General features: G+C 40.2%; 1 protein-coding gene across 2 annotated transcripts in view; it reads left to right on the top strand.

Moving 5' to 3' along the window:
* The window catches only part of FKBP5 (FKBP prolyl isomerase 5), a 120,838-nt gene extending 120,479 nt beyond the window's left edge, over positions 1-359 (top strand). The window contains exon 13 of one of the 2 annotated variants that reach the window (XR_003968806.1): positions 56-359. The gene's annotated coding sequence lies outside the window, so the exon portion shown is untranslated. Of the gene's footprint in view, positions 1-52 lie in introns of both variants that reach the window. The other variant, XR_003968805.1, reaches the window with a different exon arrangement.
* The last annotated feature ends 21,622 nt before the right edge of the window (positions 360-21,981 follow it).

Here is a 21,981-nt window from a genome sequence, read left to right as displayed (position 1 = left end):
ATTTTAAAAACAACCAGACATAAACTTTCCATTATTCTTGGTTTTGCTTCAGTAGTCTTCAGGAAACGTTGTTTTGGTTGGAAAACCATGGGGGCCAAGTTGAAGACACGTGACATCAGAAAATTGGCTGGAGGCCATATTGTCTTCCTTGCTCTGAGGACAGCTGGAAACCAGCGTGGGACTAAAGGTGGCAGGATGATGCATCTTTGTGCAGATGAACCACATCACATGATCAGAGAGACCGGAGGATTTTGTTTTCTCATCAGCCTGTGGCTATTCCGCCATTTTAACTGATCGTAAGGTTCATTTGGGAAATGAAGAGACTTCGTAGTGGCCTTTAATAAATATGTAAAACATAAGCATGCCTCAGGGGATATTCTGGCTTAAGTGTGCATGTCCTCTAAGTAGCATATTTCATCAGATACTCCTGGTTGCATATTCTGAAGGCCAAAGGAGAGGTCACACATATTGCAAAAGAAAGGTGACACGGGGCTGGGGTGGTGACGATCCTATCTCCACTAGCTCTACGGGCATCTGCAGATAGGTCAGTGCAGGCTCCAGAGACCTTATCTTTTATCCTTCTGAATTCCTTGCTTCATCTCTGGATTTGAATTCTACTCCTACCCCTTTGCTGCTAAATTACTTGAAAATGAAATAATTGTCTTTATTTGCATGATTTTATATTTTTTTTTTACTTATCTTGAGAGGTGGGGGGAGAGAATCCCAAGCAGGCTCCTCACCATGCAACGTGTGGCTCAAACCCACCAACCATGAGATCGTGATGTGAGCCGAGATCAAGAGTTGGACACTTAATGGGCTTAACCACCCAGGCGCCTCTGCATGTTTTTGCTAAGCAAATAATACTCTTGCTTAGGGGTATTAAGGATAGCCAGAGGTGGTTTCCCAGCCGTGACCTGGGTAACTCAAGGCAGCCTGCATCCACTCCAGAGATGAGTGTGTCAGTGAAGAGCTTTGTCCACATGTATTCAGCCTTTTTAGCATCGTCCATCAGAATGTAGGACTGGCAACCCTGGGAGACTCACCAGCGTTAGTGACAACATGCACTGAATTCAGACTGATGAGTCAAGATCCTAAAACTAAGAACTCCCTAGCCTAGCTGTATGTTATTTCTATCCGCTGGCTGCTCACATGGTCGAGCAGCAATGACTGACAAAAGTGTACATAAAAGAACATTCCGTAATGGCTTGAAAATGTCTTGAGGGACACCCGCTCGGTGCTGCCTTGCATATTTTTCTCTCCTTCACGTCTGATGTTGAGGGGAGGCGGGGAAAGGATACAGAGAAGGCGCAATAATTTCATCACTGCTGTTTGCATAATTTATCTCTTGATCTATAATTGAACATAATCTACACATGTGTCCTTAGTAATACATTGCAAAACAGGAACATCACCTAAGGTAACTCCCAAGAAGATCTTTGTCAGCATTTTGTTGGGGCTAACGGCTGCCTAGAGACGGGACATCTTGAGCCTAGTCCCTGATGCAGGAATTTCCAGAGGACCTTGGGGAATCACATGTGGAGGCCCCAGAATGGTGAAGTGGCCGGCCCACAGTCACCTAGGTCGATTGATGTCCTTACACAATTCCAAAATAGGTCTTTTTCCAGTCTGAAGCATGATCTCTTGGCCGATGGAACGAGATGTTGTTAGTTCTTTAAAATCCCCAAGCATTTGGTTGACCGGAAATGACAGCAGAGCCATAGGCCTCATACTCCACTTTGGGGTACAAATACAGGAAATGTAAAGCATAGGCATGATTTGCTTTTTAAACAATGCTGGGGGGCGGGGAGTGCCTGGGGGGCTCAGTCGGTCGAGTATCTGACTCTTGACTTCAGCTCAGGTCACAATCTCACAGTTCATGGGATCAAGCCTCGCATCAGGGTCTGACAATCAAGGGCAAGTAGTAAAATGTTGAGTGACGCCAGGCGTTGACAAGCGTAGGGTAGATCTCAGCTACTAAGAACGGTGCATAGGAAAAGCTGTCCTGCAGTTGCAAGCTAAAACTGGTCATTACTATTTACTGGGTGCTTCCTCTACAAGGCACTCAACCACCTCGCCTTCTGCTGACCTTCCAAATATAAAAAGAGTATTGTTGCTGCATTGTTTCCACCTTCCAAGTCTCTCACAAGATCCCTAACCCAAAACTGCAAGGAAGGAATGTTATTTCAAACTGGGCTTAGCTGACACGTTACAAATACACTAAGTGTCCAAGGCTTTCTTTAGGTATTAAATATTTCTGGCCTAGGTCTGCTTTGGATCATGTGTTTTCATAAGATAACTCCTTGCTGTACGCATTATGACTTGGCTTTAAAATTATCTCCTTAAATATGTCTGACCAAGAAAATAAGCTGGGAAGAACAAGCCAATGACTGGTATTTGGGGATGCCACGTCCAATTCTAGTTGCTCGACTAACTTATCCGATGTCTGCTCACAGCCATCTTTTCACACTGAGAATTCCTCATCTCTTTGGTCTAAACACTTAAGCCCACGTGTATACCGTCAATCTCTACAGATAGACCTAAGTCTTCCTGAAAATGACACCAGCCTGAGCACACAATATTCATGTGACCACCCCTAAAGGATCCAGGAACTCACTTATTCCTTGACTCATCACCATGCCAGCACCCAGTACACCATCACCACTCTAGAACATAGTAGATGCTTAGTAAATTGGTTTCCTGCCCTTTCTCATAAAGCAGCTCCACACCTCAATCTCCGTGGTCCTTCATTCCTATTACTTGGTAATGTGGAGGCCAGTACCACGTGGTTTTCCAGCAGTTACTGCAATATGATTTTGATCTTGAATTCCTTGAGGTGGTGAACAAGGAGCAACTTGACTTGAGGGGGTCATAACTGCAAAACGGGTCTATGGTCTTCAGGCTCTCGTGATTCGAAATCTACCTCCAGTCATCGGAGTTAACTCATGATAACTCAGAGTTCATCAGCCTAAACAGATCAAATGGAGGAGGATTCTGGGAAGATGGCAGAGTAGGAAGCACTAGGAATCTCTCCCCACCTAGACAACAGTTGCACCTGCAGACTCTGTCTGATGTAACTATTTTGCAACTCTGGAGTCTGTTGAAGACTGGCAACTTCCTGAGGAAGGCATGGATGGTAAATTGTGGCCAGTTTCACTCAATTTTGACTCTTAGCACCGTAGCAGCTTACCCATCCACCATTTCAGCGTGGAGCCTGAAGCAAGGATTCATCTCATGACTGAGCTCATGACCTGAGCCAAAAGCAAGAGTCGGACACTAACCAACTGAACCACCCAGGCAGCCCAAAGGAAATACATGTAAAAGCTAGTATTGCAATCCCTATTAAAATAACACCAGTATTCTTCACAGAGCTAAAACAAACAATTCTAAAATTTGTATGGAACCATAAAAGACCCTAAACAGCCAAAATAGTGTTGGGGGGAAAAAAATCTGGAGGCGTGATAACCCTGAACTTCAAGCTGTATTACAAAGCTGTAATCATCAAGACAGTATGGTACTGGCACAAAAACAGACACATAGATTAATGGAACAGAATAGAGAACCCAGAAATGGACCCACAAACGTATGGCCAACTAATCTTTGCCAAAGCAGGAAAGATTATCCAATGGGATAAAAGACAGTCTCTTCAGCAAATGGTACAGGGAGAACTGGACAGTGACCTACAGAAGAATGAACCTGGACCACTTTCTTACACCATACACAAAAATAAACGAAAACAGATGAAAGGCCTAAACATAAGAGGAAGCCATCAAAATCCTAAAGGAGAAAACAGGCAACAGCCTCTTTGACCTCAGCCACAGCAACTTCTTGACACGCCTCCAGAGGCAAGGGAAACAAAAGCAAAAATGAACTACCGGTGTGGTAGGGTCCCCTCCCTAAGGAGAGAGATTAAAAAAGGAGAGAAAACTTCAAGTTAACCTGGCTATGCACCTATGTGACAACATCCCTCATGACCTTGTAAACTGAAACTAATCAGACTACATGTTTATGTGTTACCATATATGGGAGACAAAAAAATAGAAAATGTATTTTAAAAACTATGCCTTGTGATGTTCAGCACTCAGTTCTTTGGGTACGAACCCAACTGAGCGGTGCTGGTGCGAATACAAGTTGCTTCTCGGAAATTAAAAACCTCAGTGTCACGAATCTCTGTGCGAGAATCCTGCTACACTGCGACCTCATCAAGATAAAAAGCTTCTGCACAGCAAATAAAACAACAAAACTAAAAGGCAACTGATGGAATGGGAGAAGATACTTGCAAAGGACTATCAGATAAAGGGTTAGTGTCCAAAATCTACAAAGAACTTATCAAACTCAACACCCAAAAAACAAATAGTCCAGTGAAGAAATGGGCAAAAGACATGAATAGACACTTCTCCAAAGATGACATCCAGATGGCTAACAGACACTTGAAAAGATCCTCAACATCACTCATCATCAGGGAAAATACAAATCAAAACCACAATGAGATACCACCTCACATCTGTCAGAATGGCTAACATTAACAACTCAGGAAACAACATGTTGGTGAGGATACAGAGAAAGGGGAACTGTTTTGCACTGCTGGTGGAAATGCAAACTGGTGCAGCCATTCTGGAAAACTGGAGGTTCCTCAAAAAATTAAAAATAGGGGCACCTGGGTGGCTCAGTTGGTTAAGTGTCTGACTTGGGCTCACGGTTCGTGGGTTCAAGCCCTGCATCAGGCTCTGTGCTGACAGCTCAGAGCCTGGAGCCTGCTTCAGATTCTGTGTCTCTTTCTCTCTCTGCCCCTCCCTGGCTCATGCTCTGTCTCTCAAAAATAAATAAACATTTAGAAATTTTTACAATAGAACTACCCTACAACCCAGCAATTGCACTGCTAGGAATTTATCCAAAGGATGCAGGTGTGCTGTTTCGAAGGGGCACATGCACCCCAATGTTTATAGCAGTGCTATTGACAATAGCCCAAGTATGGAAAGAGCCCAAATGTCCATCAATTGATGAATGGATAAAGAAGATATGGTATATGTACAATGGAATACTACTCAGCAATCAAAAAGAATGAAATCTTGTCATTTGCAACGATGTGGCTGCAACTAGAGGGTATTAGGCCAAGAGAAATAAATCAGTCAGAGAAAGACAAATATATAATTTCACTCACATGTGGAATTTAAAAACAAAACAGATGAACATAGGGGATGGGAAGCAAAAAGATAAAAGCAGAGGGAGACAAGCCATAAGAGACTCTTAATACAGGGAACAAACAGGGTTGCTGGGTGGGCAGATGGGCTAAATGGGTGATGGGCATCAAGGAGGGCACTTGTTGGGATGAGCCTGGGTGTTACATGTAAGTGATGGGTCACTAAATTCTGTTCCTGAAAAATAAAATAAAGGCCTAGATTTTCTCTGAAAAAAATAAAAATAAAAGCTGGTATTAAAACAGTGGTTTGTAACAGCACTTTTCGTTTTTTACATGATTTAAGAGAATAATACATTTTTACGGGGAAAAAACAGGGGCGCCTGAGTGGCTCAGTTGGTTAAGCATCTCAGTCTTGATTTCAGCTCAGGTCATGATCTCACGGTTTAGTGAGTTTGAACCCCACATTGGGCTCCACAATGACAATGCAGAGCTTGCTTGGGATTCTCTCTCTCCCTCTCTTTCCGCCTCTCCCTGACTTACGTGTTCACACGCTTTCTCTGTCTCTCAAAGTAAATAAACTTTAAAAAAAGAAAGAAAAAAACATTAATGTAAAAGTTTGTATTTCCATAACTTTGGTATATAACTCCAAATATGTCTTCCACATAATTTAGGAGACTAATGCACTTAAAGGAGCGATTACTTTATGTTTTGGGTACACAATGTGTAAAGATGTAATTTTAGTTAATTTAATTAATTTAAATTTAATGTTATTTGTGGCACTGACAACCAAAAGGATTGGGGACAGAGCTGTAATGGAACAGTGTTTGTATGTTACTGAAGTTAAGGTGCTATACATTCAAGTTAGTATATTATACCTGTATGTTAAATGTACCTCCCACAGTAACCAAAAAGAAAATAGCTATAAAGTATACAGAAGAGGAAATAAGAGATTTAAACATTTTACCACAGAAAGAAAAAAAAATCAACTAAACACAAAAGAAAACTGGAATGCAAGAAATAAGAGAAAAGCTATAGGGCATATAGAAAACAAACAGCACAATGACGAGTAAGTCCGTCCTTATCAGGAATTACTTTAAATGGAAATGAATTAAACTCTCCAATCAAAAGAGATTGGATGAATGGATGAAAACACGTGACGCAAACACGTGAAAACACGTGATGCTGCCAACAAGAGACTCGCTTGAGATCCAAACATGAAAACAGGTTGGAAGTGAAAGAAGAGGGGGCCGCCTAGGTAGCTCAGTCCCTTAAGCGTCCAACTGTGGATCAGGTCATAATCTCATGGCTCATGGGTTCGAGGCCCATGTTGGGCTCAGTGCTGACAGCCCAAGCCTGGAGCCTACTTCAGATTCTGTGTCTCCCTATCTCTATGCCTTTCCCCGCTTACACTCAGTCTCTCTTAAAAATAAACATTTAAGGGATACCGGGGTGGCTCAGTTGGTTGAGCGTCTGACTTCGACTCAGGTCATGATCTCACAGTTTGTGAGTTCAAGCCCCACATCAGGCTCTGTGCTGTGCTGACAGCTCGGAGCCTAGAGCCTGCTTTGGATTCTGTGTCTCCCTCTCTCTCTGCCCCTAGTCCACTTGCATTCTGTCTCTGTCTCTCTCAAAAGTGAATAAACTTTTTTTTTAATTTTTAAATAAAAATAAATATTTTAAAAAATTCTTTTAAAAAGAAAGTGAAAGAATGGGAAAAGATATTTCATTCAAAGAGTAACCAAAAGAGAGCAAAAGTGTCTATACTAATACTAGACAAAATAGATTTTAAATTAAAAGATTGCAAGAGACAAGGATATTATGCAAAGGTTTCACTTTAAGAAGATGCCTTAACACAATAAACCATCTAGATACAACATATATATACAGAATACCACCTAACAACAGGGTGTAAATTCCTCTCAAGAACACATGGAACATTCTCCAGGAGAGACTATATATTAGGCCACAAATTAAGTCTCAATAAATTTAAAAAGATGAATGTCATAGAAAGCACCTTCTTTGACCAAAATGGGATAAAATTAGAAATCAATAACAAAACTGGGAAGTTCAATAAACTGTGGAAACAACGCACTTTTAAACAACCCAGAAATCAAAGAAATCACAAGGGAAATTAGAAATACTTAGAGATGAATGAAAAAGAACACAGCATACCAAAATTTATGGGACACAATGAAAGTGATACTAAAGAAAAAATTATAGCTATAAACACTTACATTAAAAAACAAGAAAGGGGCGCCTGGGTGGCTCAGTCGGTTAAGTGTCTTCAGCTCAGATCATGATCTCCCAGTTCGTGAGTTTGAGCCTTGCATTGGGTTCTGTGCTGACAGCTCAGAGCCTGGAGCCTGCTTGGGATTCTGTGTCTCCCTCTCTCTGCCCCTCCCCAACTTGCACTCTGTCTCTGTCTCTCTCAAAAATAAATAAACATTAAAAAAACAACAACAACAACAGGGGCGCCTGGGTCATTCAGTCAGTTGAGCATTCGACTTCGGCTCAGGTCATGATCTCACAGTTTGTGAGTTCAAGCCCCGCTTCGGGCTCTGTGCTGACAGCTCAGGGCCTGGAGCCTGCTTCAAATTCTGTGTCTCCCTCTCTCTCTGCTCCTCCCCTGCTCACACTCTGTCTCTGTCAAAAATAAATAAAGATTTAAAAAGAAAGAAAGAAAGATCCTGAATCAAAAACTCAAATTTAAGGAGCAAGAAAAAAGGAACAAACTAAAACCAAAGCTAGCAGAAGTAGGGAAATAATAAAGATCAGAGCAGAAATAAATGAAATAGACAATAGAAAAACAATACAAAAAAATCAATGAAACCAAAAGTTAGTTATTTGTAAATATAAACAAAATTGACAAGCATTCAGCTAGATAAGACTTAAAAAAGGAGAGAAGACTCAAACTACAAGTATGAGAAGTGAACATGAGGACATTACTACCAGTTCCTCAGAATTACAAAGGGTCATAAGAGGTTACTGTGACAAATTATAGGTCAACAGGTTGGACAACCTAGAAGAAATGAATAAATTCCTAAAAATATACAGTCTGCCAAAACTGAATCAAGAAGAAACAGAAAATCTGAACAGATCAATTACTTGATTCAGTACTTGATTCAATTACTGATTTAAGTAATCAGAAATCTCCTGCTAAAGAAAAGACCAGAGCCACATGGCTTCATTGGTGAATTCTGCCAACACTTAAGAAGAATTAACACCAAACCTTCTCAAACTCTTCCAAAAAACCAAAGAGGAAGGAACACTCCCAAACTCATTTTACAAAGCCAGCATTACTGAGATACTAAAGCCAGGCAAGGCCACTTCAAAACAAGAAAACTACAGGCCAATATTCCTGATGAATATAGATGCCAAAAATATGCAAAGCAATATTACCAAATCAAATTAAACACATTAAAAATATCATTCACCATAATCAAATGGAATTTATCCCTGGATGCAAGAATGGCTCAACATACATATCAGTCAATGTGATACCTAATAATAGAATGAAAAAAAAAATCAATAGAGAAAAAGCATTTAGCAAAATTCAACATCCATTCATGATAAACTCTACAACTTAGGTATAGGAGGAATGTACCTCAACATAGTAAAAGCCATCATATGACAAACCCATAGCTAAAATTATACTCAATAGTGAAAGGTTGAGTGCTTTTTCTTTAAGATCAGGAATAAGACAGAGTTCTCACTCTCACCACTCATATTCAACATAGTACTGGAAGTTCTGGCCTGAGCAATCAGGCAAGAAACAAAAAGGCATTAGGATTGGAAAGGAAGAAGTAAAATGATCTGTTTGCAGATTATATAATTTTATATATAAAAAACCCTCAAGACTCCTCTAAAACCTGTTACAAATTCGGTAAAGTTGCAGTGCACAAGATTAACATAAAAAAACTCAATAGCGTTTGGGGCACCTGGGTGGCTCAGTTGGTTAAGCGTCCAACTTTGGGTCAGGTCATGATCTCATAGCTCATGGGTTTGAGCCCCACCTCGAGTTCTCTGCTGTCATCACAGAGCCCATTTCAGATCCTCTGTCTCCCCCTCTCTCTGCCCCTCCCCTGCTAGCTCTCTCAAAAATAAATAAATACTAAAAACAATCAATAGTGGTGGGGTGCCTGGGCGGCTCAGTCGGTTAAGTGTCCAACTCTTGATTTCAGCTGGGATCATGATCTCACGGTTCATGAGAGCCCCGCATTGGGCTCTGCACTCACAGCATGGAGCCTCCTTGGGATTCTCTCTCTCCCCCCACCCTTCCCTGCTCTCTGTCTCTCTCCCAAAATAAATAAATAAGCATAAAAAAAAAAAAAGAACTCCTACAACTCAATAGCAAAAAAATGAAAAAAAACAAAACAAAAAATAATCCAATTAAAAGTGAGCAAAGTACCTGAACAGACATTGTTTCAAAGAAGATATATGGATGGATATATCTTGAATACCAATATATCTTGAGTACCAAGAAAAGGTACTCAATCATCAGGGAAATAAATGCAAGTCAAAACCACAATGAAAACAACAACACCCACGAGTTATCTCCTCCTTCCAGTTAAAATAGCTGTTCTCAAAAAGATAAGTGGTAACTAATACTGGCAAGAATTTGGAGTAAAGGAAACGCTTCTGCACTGTTGCTGGGACTGTAAATTGGTACAACCACTATGGAGAAAAAATATGGAGGTTGCCTCCCAAAATTTAAAATAGAACTATATGGTCCAGCAATATCACTTCTAGAAATATATCTGAAGGAAATGATAACACTATATCCAAGAGGTATCTGCACTCCCCATATTCACTGCAGCATTATTTACAATAGCCAAGATGTAGACACAACTTAAGTGTCCGTTGATAAAATATAGTGGTATATATATATACAAGTGGAATATTATTCAGACATAAAAAGAATAGGAAATCCTGCCATTGTGTCAGTCTGGATGAACCTTGAGAGGATTATGCTAAGTGAAGTAAGTCAAAGACAATACCGTATGATCTCACTTATATGTGGAATCTTAAAAACAAAAACAAACCAAAAAACCTAACTCATAGAAAAAGAGATCAGATTTGTGGTTAGCAGAGGCAGGGGTGGGGGATGGGATGAAAGAAGTCAGAAGGTACAAACTTCCAGTTAAAAGATCAATCAGCCCCAGAGATGTAATGTACAACATGATGACTATAGTTACCACTGCTGAATGGTATATTTGGAAGTTGTTAAAAGAGTAGTTCCTAAGAGTTCTCGTCACAAGGAAAAGAAACATTTTTTTTTTTTGTATCTGTAGGAGATGATGGATGTTGACTAAACTTACTGTGGTAATCGCAATATGTGAAAGTCAACTCATTATGCTATACACCTTAAACTTGTACAGTGCTGTATGTTAATTATATTTCAATAAAAGTTGGGGGAAAAGAATAAGTAAAAAAAAAAACCACATCATTCACAGAGTAGAAAGGTTACAGGATGGGAGAAAATACTTGTAATTCATAACTCCGTGAGAAATGAATATCTAGACTATGTAGAGAACTCTCAAAACTCAGCAACAGAAAAACAAACAACTGATTTGAAAATAGGCAAAGGAGGGGCGCCTGGGTGGCGCAGTCGGTTAAGCGTCCGACTTCAGCCAGGTCACGATCTCGCGGTCCGTGAGTTCGAGCCCCGCGTCAGGCTCTGGGCGGATGGCTCGGAGCCTGGAGCCTGTTTCGATTCTGTGTCTCCCTCTCTCTCTGCCCCTCCCCCGTTCATGCTCTCTCTCTGTCCCAAAAATAAATAAAAACGTTGAAAAAAAAATTAAAAAAAAAAAAAATAGGCAAAGGAATTGAACAGACATTTCCCCAGAGGTAATATACAAATGGCCATGAAATACATAAAAAGTCGCTGCTCAGCATCACTAATCACTGGAAAATGTAAATCAAAACCACAACCTACCACCTCACACCCATTAGGAGGGCTATAATTTAAGAAAATAACAAAAAAACGGGAAGCAAGTGCTGGCAAGGATGTGGAGAAACTGGAATGCTTGCACACCGTTGGTGGGAGTGTTAAACAGTGCAGCCACTGCAGAAAACAGTACAGCGATTCCTCAAAAGATCAAAAGTAGAATTACCACGGGATCTAGTGATCCCAATTCTGGGTATATACCCAAAAGAACTGAAAGCAGAGTCTTGAAGAGATATTTGGACACCCATGTTCACAGAAGCCTTATTTGAAAAAGCTAAAACATGGAAGCAACCCAAGCGTCCACTAGTAAATGAATGGATAAGCAGAAGGTGGTCTATATGTACAATGAAATCTTACTCAACCTTAAAAAAGGAAGCACATTCTGATGTCTACCACTACATGGGTAAAACTTGAGGACGTTATGCTAAGTGAAACAAGCCAGTCACCAAAAGACAAAGACTTATGTATCTACTTATATGAGGTTTCTAGAATAGTCAAAATCACAAAGACAGACGTGTAATGGTGGTTGCCAAGGGCTGGGGGGAGGGGAGACGGGGAGTTGCTGGTTAATGGGTTTTCGAGTTTCAGATTTACAAGACAAAAAGACTTGCGGGCATGGATGGTGGTGATGGCTGGGTAGCAATGTGGATGTATTTAATATCATTAAAGTGTACACTTTAAAATGGTTAAAATGGTAAATTTTATGAGTATTTTAACACAATTTTAAAAAAGAAAGAGAGAAAAAATATTTCCTTAGAAATATTTATAGGACCACCCTCCTTGCCCTGGGTCCCTCGTCAGCCCACCAGCCAGCCCCAAACATTTATGGCCCATCTGGGTACTGTTCCAGGTACAGAGGGTACCGCGGGGAAGAGAGGGCTCCTTGTGCTTGAGCGGCTCACAAATAGGAAATGAGGCGTGCACATGGCTGTCCCACTGCACAGCTTCATCTGCAACTGATACCTTCAAACTCAGAGGAAAGAGCAGGAAGCTTAATTCTGCCTCTCCAGCTTCCCTGCTCATGCAGAACCCTGGTGGAGGCCGAGTCCAGCCAGGGCCCATCCCACAGCTGACAACCAGACACACTACAGGCACCTGCCCTTCTGCCGGGCTCCCCTAAGCTGGCCACCATTCCCTCTCCATGCTCCTCTCCCGGCATCTGGGCTGCAAAATGTGCCCTGATGTGAAATACCCCCCAGTCCCACCCTGGGCCCTGGACCCAGTTTGGTGGGCAAAATCTTAATCTCCTCCTTGGAATAGTACCTTCTCTTAAAACAAGATCCGGCAGGGGGCGCCTGGGTGGCTTTGTCGGTCAAGTATCTGACTTCGGCTCAGGTCATGATCTTGTTCTCCGTGAGTTCGAGCCCTGCCATCAGGCTGTGTGCTGACAGCTCAGAGCCTGGAGCCTGCTTCGGATTCTGTGTCTCCCTCTCTCTGTCCCTCCCCTGCTCACACTCTGTCTCTCTTTCAAAATAAAATAAAGACAATTAAAACAATTAAACCCAAATGTTCTAATTTCTCCATATCACCAATACTTATCATTTTCTGTGTTTTTGATAAGTAGCCATCCTAGTGGCTGTGAAGTGATATCTCATTCTGGTTTTGAGATTGCCTTTCCCTAATGGTTAGTGATGTTGAGCATTTTTCCACGTGCTTGACCTTTTGTGTATCATCTCTATTCAAGTCTATTCAATGTCCTTTCTCCCTTTTTTAGTCAGGTTATTTTTTGTTGTTGTTGAGTAATAATAGCTAATCTTCATTAAGCTCACCTTATAGTGTAGAAACTATGTTAAGGACCAAACTAAGGCAGGTGATGGCTGGCTAACAATTTGGTGTCCTTTCGAACCCATAGCCAATATTTGCTAACCATTTACTTGGGGGGGGGAGGGACAGGGAGACACTGATTTCCTGTTATTAAAATTATTTTGGGGGGTGCCTGGATGGCTCAGTCAGTTAAGCATCCAGTTAAGCAAGAGTCACGGGTGGGCCTCAAAGCCAGCCCCACCCACTAGCGTGCTGGCAGCCGTCACAGCTCAACCCACACAGGAACACCTCTGGAGAGCGTGGTTCTGGTGACCAAAGGTATTCCGTTTCTGAATCCCACAGGATGCCTTTCACAGAAGGCCACTCCTGAAACACCAGTAGATACACCCGGTCTATCTAACACGTATAAACAAACAGAACACAGGCAAAATGAGGAGACAGAGAAATATGTTCCAAATGACAGAATAAGACAAAATTCAAAAAAAGGACTAAGTGAAATGGAGACAATCAATCTACTCAATGAAGAGTTCAAAGTAATGGTCATAAAAATGCTCACCAAACTCAGGAAAGTTATGAACAGAGTGAGCACTTTGCCAAAGAGGGAAAATATTAAAAGGAACCAATCAGAGCTAAAGAATACAATAACTGAAGTGAAAAATACACTCCAGTGAATCAACAGATTAGATGATGCAGAAGAACAGATGAGTGATCTGGAACACAAGGTACTGAAAGTCATTCAAACAAAATAGCTAAAAGAATTTTTTTTTATTAAGGATAGGGGTGCCTGGGTGACTCAGTTGGTTAAGTGTCCAACTCTTGATTTCGGCTGAGGTCACAATCTCAGTTTGTGAGATCGAGTCCCTCATCGGGCTCTACACTGACAGCACAGAGTCTGCTTGGGATCCTGATCCTCCTCCTCCTCCTCCTCCTCCCCCCCTCCCCCTCCCCCTCCTCCCGCGCTCGCGCTCTCTCTCTCTCTCCCCCTCTTTCTCTGCCCCTCTCCTGCTTGCTTGCTCTCTTTCTCCCAAAACTAAACAAATAAACATTTTAAAAAATGAGGATTAGTAATAAGGGTCCTTTGGGACAACATAAAGCACATAACATTTGCATTTTAGGGGTCCCAAAAGGAGAAGAAAGGTGGGGGGGGGGGAGAAAATGTATTTGAAGAAATAATAGCTGAAAACTTCCCTAACCTGGAAAGGGAAACAGTAATGAATCACAAAAAGCCCCTAAAATGATGACTCCAAAGAGGTCCATACCAAGATACATAATAATTTAAATGTCAAAAATTAAAGATAAAGGGAGAATCTGGAAAACAGCAACAGAAAAGCAACTAGTTACAGACCAGGAAACACCCATAAGATTAATGGCTGATTCTTCAGCAGAAACTTTATAGCCAGGAGGAAATGGCCTGGTGTATTCAAAGTGCTGAAAGGAACTAAGCATAACCAACCTACAACTAAAAATACTCTGCCTGGCATGGTTATTTATCATTCAGAACTGAAAGAGAAATAGTTTTCCCAGCAACAAAAGTTAGAGGAGCTCATCACCACTAAGCCAACCTTACAAGAAATGTTAAAGGGACTTCTTTAAGTGGAAAAGAAAAGGACAGAGCTGAAAGTAAAAAAAAAAAAAAAAAAAGAAAGAAAGAAAAAGGAAAAATATCACTGGTTAAAGCAAACATATAGTAAAGGCAATGGATTGACCACTTAAAAAGGCAGAAGGAAGGTTAGAAGACAAAAATAGTAAAATCAACAATATCTATAATAATTGGTTAAGTGATATACAAAATAAAAAGATATAAAAATAGGCTATCACATACATAAAACAGATCTAGGGGGTAAAAATGTAGTGCTTTTGAAACATATTTAAACTGAAGTGACCATCAACTTAAAATACTGCTACGTACATAAGATGTTATATATGAACCTCATGGTAACCAAAAACCTATCATAGATAAACAAACAAACAAACAAAATAGAGAAGGAAATCCAAACATATCATCAAAGAAAGTCATCAAATCACAAGGGAAGAGAGCAAGAGAAAAGAACAAAGAACTACTGTAACAACCAGAAAACAATGGACAAAATGGTGATAAGTACATACCCGTCAATAATTATTCTAAATGTAAATGGACTAAATAATCAATAGGCATAGAGTGACTGAATAGATAAAAACGAGACCCATTTACGCTGCCTACAAGAGACTCCCTTTAGACCTACAGACACATAGACTAAAAGTAAAAAGATGGAAAAATATATCCATGCAAATGGAAACAGAAAGAAAGGCGGAGTAGTAATGTTTATGTCAGACAAAATAGACTTTAAAGCAAAGACTGTAACAAGAGACAAAAAAAGGGCATTTCATACTAGTAAAGATATCAACCCAACAAGAAGATGTAACAATTGTAAATATCTATATAACCAACTAGGGGCACCTAAACATAAAAAGCAAATATTAACAGACATAAAAAGAGAAATTAACAATAATACAGTAATAGTGGGAGACCTTAACACCCTGCTTAAATCAATGGATAGATAATCCAGACAGAAAACCAGTAAGTAAACAGTGGCTTTCAATGACACATTAGACCAGATGGATTTAATAGATATATACAGACATTCCATCCAAAAACAAAGGAATACACATTCTTTTCAAGTGCATAACGAACATTTTTCATGATAGATCACATGTTAGGCCACAGGACAAGTCTCAATAAATTTCAGAGCTTTGAAATCACATCAAGTATTTTTTCTTACCACAGCAGTAGGAAATTAGAAATCAATTATGAGAAATTGGAAAAAACACAAACACATGGAAGCTAATCAACATGCTATGAAATAACTAATTGCCAAAGAAGAAACCAAAGAGGAAATTTAAAAAATACCTGGAGACCAGTAAAGATGGAAACACAACAATTCCAAATCTCTGACACACAACAAAAGCAAGGGTTTTAAAAAAAATTTTTTTTCTTTATTTATTCTTGAGAGAGAGGGTGTGAGCAGGGGAAGAGGGAAACACAGAATCCGAAGCAGGCTTCAGGCTCTGAGCCGTCAGCACAGAGCCCGATGTGGGGATCGAACTTGTGAACTGCGAGATCATGACCTGAGCCAAAGTCAGACGCTCAACTAACTGAGCCACCAGGCGGCCCACAAAAGCAGTTCTAACAGGGAAGTTTATGGGACAAGCCAGCCTCATGAAGAAAGATCTCAAATACGCAATCTAACCTTAGACCTAAACTAGAAAAAGAAGAAGAAAAAGAAAAAAAGCCTCAAGTTAGTAAAAGAAAGGAAATATAAACTAAGAGTGGGTTCTTTGGAAAGATAAACAAAATCGATAAGCCTTTAGCCAGATTCTTCAAGGAAAATAAAGAGAGGGCCTGAATAAGTAAAATCAGAAATGAAAGGAGACGTTACAACCAACCCCACAGAAATACAAAGGATTATAAGAGACCATTATGGACAATTATATACCAACAAATTGGACATCTTAGAAGATATGGATAAATTCCTAGAAACATATAATCTTCCAAGACAGAATCAGGAAGAAATAGAAAATCTAAATGCACCAATTACTAGTAATGAACTGAACTGTAATTAAAAAAAAAAAAAATCCTAACAAATAAAAGTCTAGTACCTGATGGCTTCACAAGTGGATTCTACCAAACATCTAAAGAAGAATTAATACCTACCTCTCTCAAACTATTCCAAAAAATTGAAGAGGAAAGAATTCTTCCAAATTCATTCTATGAGGTCAGAATTCCCGGATACCAAAACCAGACAAAGGCATTAGATAAAAAGAAAATTACAGGCCGCTATCTTCAATAACCATAGATGCCAAAGTCCTCAACGAAATATTAGCAAACCAAATTCAAAAATACATTTAAAGGATCATACACCATAATCAGGTGAGATTCATTCCACAGATGTAAGGATGGTTCAATATCTGCTAATCAAACAACACGATACGCCAAATTAACAAAATGAACCATAAAAATCACATGATTAGGTCGATAAATGCAGAAAAAAGTGTTTGACAAAACGCAACATCCATTTATGATAAAAACTTTCAACAAAGTGAATATCGAGGACACATAGCTCAACAAAATAAAGGCCATATATGACAAACCTACAAGTAACATCATACTCAGTGATGAAAAGATGGAAGTTTTTCTTCTAAAATTAGGAACAAAACAAGGATATCAATTCTCACTGCTTTCACTCAACATAATATTGGAATTCTAGCCGTGCCAATCAGACAGCAAAAAGAAGCAAAAAGAATCAATTGGTAAAGAAGTAAAACTGTCACTATTTGCAAATGACATGATACTATACATAGAAAACAGTAAACGCTCCATCAAGAAAAATATCAGAGCTAGTAAATGAATTCAGTTAAGCTGCTGGATGCAAAATGAACATACAGAAATCTGTTGTATTTCTATATACTAATTATGAACTGGCAGAAAAATAAAGAGAACAATCCCATTTATAATTGTGTCAAAAAATAATAAAATTCCTAGCAATGAATTCAACCAAGTAGGTTAAAGACCAGTACTCTGAAAACTCTAAGACACTGATGAAAGAAATTACAGATGACACAAACAGGAGCCATGGGTGGCTTTCAGTAGGTTAAGCATCTGACTTTGGCTCAGGTCATGATCTCATGGTTCATGGGTTCGAGCCCCGCGTGGGGCTCCGTGCTGACAGCTCGGAGCCTGAAGCCTGTTTCGGATTCTGTGTCTCTCTCTCTCTCTCTCTGCCCCTCCCCTGCTCACACTCTCTCTCTCTCTAAAAAATAAATAATGTTAAAAAAAAAAAAAGATGACACCAATAAATGGAAAGATATACTATTCTTCTGGATTGGAAGAATTAATATTGTTAAAATACCCAAACTACCCAAAGCAATCAACAGAATCAATGCAATTCCTATCAAAATACCAATAGTGTTTTTCAAGAACTAGAATAAAGAATCCTAATATTTGTATGTAACCACAAAGGATCCCGCATAGTCATGGCATCTTGAGAAAGAAGAACGAAACAGGAAGTAGCACACTCCCAGATTTCAAACCATAAAACAAACTTTTAGTAAACAAAATAGTGTGGTACTGACATAAAAACAGACACATAGATCAATAGAACAGAGAACCCAGAAAGACACCCACACTTCTAGGGGCAATTAATCAATGACAAAGGACGCAAGAATGTACAATGGGGAAAAGATGGTCTCTTCAATAAATAGTGATTTAAAACTGGACAGCTACATGAAAAAGAATGAAACTAGACCACCTTCTTATAGCATATATAAAAGGAAACTCTAAGTGCATTAAAGACCTATGTAAGACCTGAAACCATAAAACTTCTTTTTCATAATTTTTTTTAATGTTTATTTTTCAAAGACAGAGAGAGAGAGAGAGAGAGAGAGAGAGAGACAGAGTACAAGAGCGGGATGGGAAGAGAGAGGGAGACACAGAATCCAAAGCAGACTCCAGGCTCTGAGCTGTCAATACAGAGCCCGACACGGGGCTCGAACTCATGGGCTGCGAGACTATGACCCAAGCCAAAGTCAGATGCTTAACTGACTGAGCCGCCCCCAAAACCATAAAACTTCTAAAACATAGACAGTAAATTACTAGACATCAGTCTTTTGTACAATTTTATTCTATTATTTTTTTAAATAAATGTATTTAAACCATTTTTTTAAGTAGGCTCCGCACCCAGTGCAGAGCCCAACACAGAGCTTGAATTCATGACCACGAGATCAAAACCTGAGCTGAGATCAAGAGTTGGACATTTAACAGACAGAGCCATCCAGGTGCCCCTAAGATTTTAGTTTTAAGTAACCTCTACACCCAACATGGGGCTCAAACTTACAACCCCAAGATCAAGATTCACACAATCTACTGACTGAGCCAGTCAGGCACCCCCTAGACATCAGTCTTAACAATACTATTTTGGATCTGTCTCCTCAGACAAGGGCAATAAAAGCAAAAATAAAGAAGTGGAACCACATCAAACTAAAAAGCACTGGCACGGTGAAAGAAACCACCAATAAAACGAAAAGGCAACCTACTGAATGGGAAAAGATATTTGCAAATGATGTATCTGACGGGAGTTAATATCCAAAATTTATAAAGAACTCATACAGGGGCTCCTGGATGGCACAGCCAGTTAAATTTCCAGCTCTTGATTTCAGTTCAGGTCATGATCTCTTGGTTCATGGGTTTGAGCCCCGCATCGGGCTCGGTTGCTGACAGCTCAGAGCCTGGAGCCTGCTTCGGATTCTGTGTCTCCCTCTCTCTCTGCTCCACCCCCGCTAGCACTCTGTCTCTTTCTCTCTCAAAAATGAATAAACATTAAAAAAATTTAAATACTGAGAACTGAGGGTTGATGGCGGGTGGGGGAGAGGGAAAATGGGTGACGGGCATTGAGGAGGGCACTTGTTGGGATGAGCACTGGGTGTTGTATGGAAACCAATTTGACAGTAAATTATATTTAAAAAAAGAAACTCACAAGGCAGAGTTAGTATCTATAATATATAAAGAATTTACACAAATCAATACTCAAAAAAAATCCAATTTAAAAGCGGGCAAAAGACATTAACAGACATTTCTCCAACGAAGACATACAGGTAGCCAACACACATGAAAAGATGCTCAACATGACTCATCATCAAGGAAATGCAAATCCAAACCACAGTGAGGTATCACCTCACACCTGTCAGAATAGCTAAAGTCAAAAAACACAAGAAACAGCAAGTTTTGGTAAGGATGCAGAGAAAAAGGAACCCTCCTGTAGGAAACTGGTGCAGTCACTGGGGAAAACAGTACGGCGTTCCCTCTAAAAGTTAACAATGGAACTACCCTACAATCCAATAATTTTGCTACTGGGTACTTAGCCAAAAAATACAAAAAGGTGAGGGGTGGTAGAAACAGGTGATGGGGATTAAGAAGTACACTTGTGATGAGCACCGGCTGATGTATGGAAGCGTTGAATCACTATATTGTACACCTGAAACTAATATCACAGCGTACATTAACGATTAAAAAATAAAAATTAAAAAACTACAATTCAACACCAGCAATCATCATCATCATCATTTGATTTTAAAAATGGGCAGAGGACTTGAATAGACATTTTTCCAACAATATACAAATGGCCAACTGACCCAAGAAAAGATGCTCGACATCAATGGCCATCAGAGAAATGCAAATCAAAGCCACAGTGATGGGGCACCTGGGTGGCTCAGTCGGTTGAATGCCCGACTCTTGATTTCGGCTCATGTCATGATCTCATGGTTGTGAGATCAAGGCCTGCATCGAGCTTTGTGCTGGACAGTGCAAACAAAGCCTGATTGGGATTCTCTCTCTCTCTGTCCCCCCCCCTTCTCTGCCCCTCCTTCTCTCTCTCTAAAAATAAATAAATAAACATTTTTTAAAAATAGAAATACCATTTCATTTCCAAAGAAAATGAAAAACACTAATTCAAAAAGACATATGCACCCTTCTGTTTATTGCAGCCTTATCGACACTAGCCAAGATGTGAAAGCAACCCGAGTGTCCTTCCATAGATGAATGGATAAAGATGTGGAATATATACGCAATAGAATATTACTCAGCCACAAAAAAGAATAAAATCTTGCCATTTGCAACAACATGGATGGACCTAGAGGGTATTATTCTAAGTGAAATAAGTCAGAGAAAGACAAATACCATATGATTTCACTTATATTTGGAATCTAAAACACAAAACAGGGGGTCCTAGGTGGCACGGTTAAGGGCCAACTCTTGATTTCAGCTCAGGTCATGATCCCATGGTTCATGGGACTGAGCCCTGTGTCGGGCTCCATGCTGACAGCACAGAGCCTGCTTGAGATATTCATATTCTCTCTCTCTCTCTCTCTCTCTCTCTCTCTCTCTCTCTCTCTTAAAAATAAATAATCATTCAGGGCGGCTGGGTGGCTCAGTCAGTTAGGTGTCTGACTTCAGCTCAGGTCATGATCTCACGGTCCCTGAGTTTGAGCCCCACATCAGGCTCTGACTCACATTAGGCTCTGTGCCAACAGCTCAGAGCCTGGAACCTGCTTCAGATTCTGTGTCTCCCTCTCTCTCTCTCTCTCTGCCCCTCCCTCGTTCTCTCGTGCACACACACACACCTTCTCTCTCAAAAATACATTTAAAAAAACATTTAAAAAATAAAAATAAAATAAGCATTTTTTTAATACTAAAAAAAAACCAACAAAACAAATGAGCAAAACTGAAACAGACTCATAAATACAGAGAACAAACTGATTGCCAGAGGGAGGGCGTTAGAAGGTTGGGCAAAACAGGTGAAGGGAATAAGAGGTACAGACTTCAGTTATAGCTAAGTCACGGGGGCGTAATGCACAGCATAGGGAAGGGAGTCAGTGACAGTGCGCAGGCTCACCTTGTTTCCACTTCACTTTACTGCAGTGTGCAGATACTGTGATTTTTACAAAGTGAAGGTTTGTGGCAACCGTGCATCTAACAAGTCCAGCGGTGCCATTTTCCAAAAGCATTTGTTCACTTTGTGTCTCTATTGATTTTGGTAATTCTCATGATATTTCAAACTTTTCCGCTATTATTGACTTTCTTTTGGGGCGCCTGGGTGGCTCAGTCCGTTGAGCATCTGACCGGCTCAGGTCATGATCTCACGCTTCGTGGGTTCGAGCCCCACATTGGGCTCTATGCCGGCAGCTCAGAGCCTAGAGCCTGGAGCCTGCTTCGGATTCTGTGTCTCCTTCTCTCTCTGCCCCTGCCCTGCTTGCTCGCTGTGTCTCTCTCTCAAGAATAAATAAACATTAAAAAAAAAAAAAAGTTACTGGAGGGGGGATGGGCTAAATGGGTAAGGGGCACTAAGGAATCTACTCCCGAAATCATTGTTGCACTAGATGCTAACTAATTTGGATGTAAATTAAAAACATTAAAAAATTTTTTTTTAATTTTTTTAAATTAAACAAATTTCCCTTGGTGAGCTCTGATCAGTAATCTTTGATGTTACTATTGTAACTGTTTGGGGGCCCCACAAACTGTGCCCATATAATGTGTTCTCAGCGCCAACCAGCTATGCCCCCATTTCTTTTCCTCTCCTCAGGCCTCTCTATCCCTGGAGACATA

This window comes from Lynx canadensis, chromosome B2, assembly GCF_007474595.2.
Source record: "Lynx canadensis isolate LIC74 chromosome B2, mLynCan4.pri.v2, whole genome shotgun sequence".
Taxonomy (NCBI): Eukaryota; Metazoa; Chordata; class Mammalia; order Carnivora; family Felidae; genus Lynx; species Lynx canadensis.
Note: the sequence above shows the minus strand (reverse complement) of the source record. Positions and strands in the feature narration are given on the sequence as shown.